Raw genomic sequence first — 6,024 nt, 5'->3', positions numbered from 1 at the left:
GTAAATCTTTATTTTCTTCAAATCTGGAATAAAATTTAAATAACAAAAATCAAGTCTAAAATCAACAAAATAAATAAAATTAGACTAAAGTTTAAAGTTGAGAAGTGATAAATTACACTCAATTATGCAAGTCATTAGTAATGATGAAAAATTGTTAAAACACCAATTAAAGAATAAAAGAAAAGCTAAATATGAAATGGGTAATTTCTGTGAACAATATGGTTTGCCTCCTATTGCTCCTTCTAGGCAAGAAAGTAAAAAACATGATAAAAGTCATAAAAAATATAAAAAATACAGAAACAACTTTGTTAAACCTAATGATTTCTATGCTAAGAAGAAAAATGTTTCTAAAAGATATGATAAACAAAGATCAGGTAAAGGTAAATTCTTTAACTGTGGTAAACCTGGACACTTTAGTAAAGACTGTAAGGAAAAACTTGGTAAGTTGAAAAACAAGTTCAACATGTTAAATATTGATGATAAAGAGCAAGAAGAATTATTCAAAATCCTTGACTCAAACAACTTGTCTAATTCTTTGGAAGATGATTTTTCTTCTTCATTCGATTCTTCCTATCAATCTGCTAATAATTCTTCTAGTTCACCTAATATTAAAATTGGTTGTCGAGATTCTTGTTGCAATATTGTTAAAACTGTAAATACTCTCACTAAGAGTGAAGAAGATGAAAAATTAATAAACTGATAAATCAAATTCAAAATCCTGAATTACAAAAAGAATATTTGGATAAGTTTAAGAAAAATTTGATAAAAGATGAAACTGGTAAAAAGCTAAAATCAATTATAAGCTTTGAAGAAACTTTGGAAAGATTTAATAAAAAGAAATCCAATGATTTAACTATTAATGATCTTTACCATGAAATTACTATTGTTAAACAAGAGATAAATGAATTAAAACATGAATTTAAAAACATTAAAAGTGATAACAATAATCTCAAACAAGAATTGATAATGTTAAAAATTCATAAAAATCTTAATAAATCTTATAATGAACAAGATGAGCACAAAGATGGAAATGAATCAAGTCAACATGCTCTTCTTTCTAATAAAGGTACTGTTGATAATTGTCAACTTAGTCTTATTAATAAATTGCTTCCTCCAAAATGGTTTACAAAAGTTAAAATTGTTGTTTCTCATGATTATCATTTTACTGTTATTGTTATGATTGATTCTGGTGCGGATATGAACTGTATCCAAGAAGGATTAATTCCTTCAAAATATTTTGAAAAATCCATTGAAAGATTGACTTCTTCTAATGGTTCCCAAATGAAGATCAACTATGAATTGAATAATGCTCATGTTTGTCATGATAATGTCTGCTTCAAGATTCCTTTTGTTCTTGTTAAAAACATGATTGATAAAGTAATTCTTGGTTTGCCGTTTATAAATGCTTTGTATCCTTTTCTTGTTGAGCATGATGGAATTACTATCGATCCTTTTGGACAGAAAGTAAAATTCAAATTTGCTTCAAAGTTTGAAATTGATGTTGATGCTTTAACCCTGATTCATGCTAAAACTAAACATCTCAACTTCCTTCAACAAGAAGTTAGATACAAGAAAATTACTGAACAAATTTCTGATAAACTGTTACAATAAAAAATTGATAATTTTCAGAAAATGCTGATTAATGATGTTTGCTCTGATGTTTCTAATGCTTTTTGGCATAGGAAGAAACATATTGTTGACTTGCCATATGTTAAAAATTTTGATAAGAAAAACATTCCCACTAAAGCTCATCCTATTCAAATGAATGCTGAAACTGTTGAATTTTGCAAAAAAGAAATCCATGATTTGTTAGAAAAAAATTTGATTAGGAATAGTAAGTCTCGTTGGTCTTGTTCTGCTTTTTATGTCCAAAATAATGCTGAGATTGAAAGAGGAACCCCTCGATTGGTAATTAACTACAAACCCTTGAATAAGGTTTTGGAGTGGATTAGGTATCCTATTCCCAATAAGAATGACTTGGTCCATAGGTTGAGTGAAGTTGTGGTGTTTTCCAAATTTGACATGAAATCTGGGTTCTGGCAAATCCAGATTAGTGAGAGTGATAGGTACAAAACTGCTTTTGCCACTCCTTTTGGACATTATGAGTGGAATGTCATGTCTTTTGGTCTTAAGAATGCCCCGAGTGAGTTTCAAAACATCATGAATGATATTTTTAACTCCTTCATTCATTTCACCATTGTTTATATTGATGATGTTCTTGTTTACTCTAGTTCTATTGATGAACACTGGAAACATTTGTATTCGTTTCTGGATTCTATCAAAAGAAATGGTCTTGTTGTCTCTACTAAGAAAATCAAATTGTTTCAAACAAAAGTTCGTTTCCTTGGCTATGACATCTCTGAAGGACAGATTCATCCCATTGATAGAGCCATTCAATTTGCTAAAAAGTTTCCTGATGTTATCACTGATAAAACACAGCTCCAAAGATTTCTTGGGTCATTAAATTATGTTGCTGATTTCTACAAAGATATGAGGAAACAATGTAAACCCTTGTTTGACCAGTTAAAAAGTAATCCCTCTCGTTGGTCTGATATTCATACTTCCCTTGTTAAGCAAATCAAATCCCATGTTAAGACATTGCCTTGTGTTGGTATTCCTACTGTTGGTGCTTTCAAAATTGTTGAAACCGATACCTCTGACATTGGTTATGGTGGTATTCTGAAACAAAGAGTTTCTCCTGGGTCACCTGAAAAAATTGTTCGTTTCTATTATGGGATTTGGAATAATGCATAGTTAAACTATAGTACTATTAAAAAAGAAATTTTATCTATAGTACTATGTATTTCAAAATTTCAAAGTGATTTGTTAAACCAAAGGTTTTTGTTACGTATCGATTGCAAAAGTGCTAAATATGTTATTGAAAAAGATGTTGAAAATATTGCTTCGAAACATTTTTTTGCTAGATGGCAAGCTATTTTAAGTGTTTTCGATTTTGATATTGAGTATATCAAAGGATCTCAAAATACCATCCCTGATTTCCTTACTCGTGAATTTTTGCAGGGTCATAATGGCAAGTAGAAGGTCGAAAGATAAGACACCTACCACTGCTGGTCAAATTGTTAAAAAAGAACCTGTTTCTCCTCTAGAGATTGTTAACTGATACACCCCTCTAGGTACTATTCCCAGACCTAATTATTCTTCTGTCTTAGCCATACTTTATGATCCTTATGCTTTGACCATTGTTAACCAACCTATTAAAACTTTTTACCCCAAAGCTTCCAATGCTTCACAGTATGCTAAAAAACAATCTCTTCAAAACCTGTTTTCCATAGAGCCTAATAAGGCTTCCATCACTGATCCCTTTTCACTTGCCACTAGCTATTTTCCCCCACGATTTCATTGAATCCCTGAGCATGGTGAGAAAACTATGCAATATTATTCTGATATCTTGCGCCATGAAAATTCAATCACTATTAAAGCCATAACTGATAAAACCAACACTACTAAGATAACGTATCACAGTGTTTTTTTGAATCATTTTATTTCTGAAGAAATGTGGGGCCCCAACCTTGCTACCACAAGAAGACTACCAAAATCTCCTATTCCTTATTCATACCATGATTATATTACTACCTGGTTCAGATTCATGCTCCACCAAAATGAAAATATGTCTCATTCACGGTTTGTTAATTTTGATAAAGATTTCAATTTTGAATTCCCCCTATGGTTCATCCGCTGGTGGTCCCAGTTTAGTTCAAGTGTTGAAATATTCCCTGCACCCTTGAAGGATTCTTTCCAAAATTTTACACTAAGGTTTAGAACTGATGCTCATGGAGCTAAGTTCACTCCCCTGCTCCATTTTATTAAGAAATATAAGGTTCCTTGGATTCTAAAATGGCAGTGTGCTAAGGAAGGTGATGTTCTCACTCGATGCTGGTTTGTTAAGTGGTGGGATAAGTTTCCCCACACCCAATCCATCATTAATAATGTTACTAGAGATTTCCCGTCCCCAAGTGCTTCCCCAACATTAAGAATCACTACCCTAGTGCAAAAGGCTGAACTAGCTGATGCACCTACTTCCTCATCTGCTAAAAATGCTGATGCACCTGCTTCCTCATCTGCTAAAAATGTTAAACCACCTGTTAAGCCTAGAAAGAAGAGTTCTCCTTTGGATGAAATCCGTAAGGACCCTGATGCTTTGTATGCCCTCATCCAGATGATTACAAAAGAAAAAGAAGCTGCTGATTCAGAAAATAAACGGTCCTCTGCAGCCTCTGTTACAAAAGACCCTTATTACCTCTATAATCAGGAGTGGTTTGGTCATGATGAAGAAGATGCTAATGATTTAGCAAAAGATTGATTGATGCCTAATTCCTTTATTTGTCTAGCCTGCACAACGGCAAAAAATGCTACACTATTTACTTATGGGTAAAATTCCACTATTGTTTTCCACCTCTGATAATGATGTTCTGAAAAGAAGATTCCCCATGTTTCCTGAAACTTTTAGTCACACCAAGATTACTTTTGGCAAACTTTCACTGTTCACTGTTGAATAGTACTGTTCACTAGAACTTTGCCTATTTAAGGGGGGGTTGTCCCTTAAGCTTTTACTACAGAATTTTCTTTCCTTAGAACTTCTTCCCTTAGAAGCCTTCTTTGAGAGAAAGTTCCTTGCTTCTACTACCACTATTTCCTACTACCTTACAATCTTGTATCTAGGACTGGAACAAGCTTTGTAACTGTTAACCTGTAACTGTTAAGATCTTGTAACTACTACTACTGTAAGTGTTTGTTCTACTTTCAATAACAAGTATTTTCAGATTTCAGTTCATTATACTGCTTGTTGCTACCGCCATCTTGGACGGTTCTAAATTTTTATTGCTTTCATATATATACTGCTTGGCTGGTTCTACCGCCTTACTATTGTTTTAAATTACTTTGATTATAACTGTTATATTGCCTACTTGGCTGGCTTTGCCGCCTACTTGGATAGTTCTACTTTGCTTTTACATTATCTTTACATTCTACATATATTATTACTGTGCTTCCACTTCATCTTGGTGTCTTTCCCCCTTTATGGTATCAGAGCCACTCTTTTTTGGTGTCTTTATATCCTTTTCTTGTTGAACATTATGGAATTTACTACTGATCCTTTTGGATAGAAAGTAAAATTCAAATCTGCTTCAAAGTTTGAAATTGATATTGATAATCTGTCTTATGAAAAATACTCCTCCATGAATGCGCTTATTCAAGAACTAATGATGAGTTCTTGCCAATATTTCACAGATGATTTTAAAGGTAATATTCATAATGCCAAAATGTTAAGTACTATCAACTGTCCTAACATTATCAATGTTTCTTTGTAGGAATTAGCGCATGTCTCAAGGATAAATACCATTATTAAGTGGAATAATACTGATACTTATACCACTAGTAAGTGGATTATTATGACTTCCTCGGCAGAGAGGAAGAACAAGGGAAAAGCACCAGCACAGGGCAATTCTCAAGACAAAAGGCTCCCAGTGGGACAACCTTTTGTAATGCATGAAGGCGCATCTTCTGGAGTAAAATCCAGTAGATCAACATCCCTTCAGAAATATATGCATGAAGGCGTATCTTCTTTAGTAAAATCCAGTAGATCAACATCCCTTCAGGAATTTGTCCTAGCAAAGGTGACGCCAACGACTAGGGTGGCGCCAACAACGATAAGAAGGGAACACAACAACGGAGTATCAAAGTTTCGAATAGACACAGACAGAGAGAAAGAGAACACAACCACACTATCATTGGCCAGAAAAGAGTGGCTCTGATACCATAAAGGTGGAGGACACACAACTGAAGGGAAGAGATGGAAGCACAGTGTAATGATATGAAAGTAATGTAAATAAGTAAGTTAGAACAATAATAAGTTAGTAGAACCAGCCAAGCAGTATATATCAAAAAAATTAAAAGTAAATGAAAGCAATTTAGAACCGTCCGAGATGGCGGTAATCCGTCCAAGGTGGCGGTAGCAACAAGTAGTATAATGAACTTAAAACTGAAAATACTTGTTATTGAAAATAG

Source organism: Quercus lobata, chromosome 2 (genome assembly GCF_001633185.2).
Source record: "Quercus lobata isolate SW786 chromosome 2, ValleyOak3.0 Primary Assembly, whole genome shotgun sequence".
Classification (NCBI taxonomy): domain Eukaryota; kingdom Viridiplantae; phylum Streptophyta; class Magnoliopsida; order Fagales; family Fagaceae; genus Quercus; species Quercus lobata.
Note: the sequence above shows the minus strand (reverse complement) of the source record.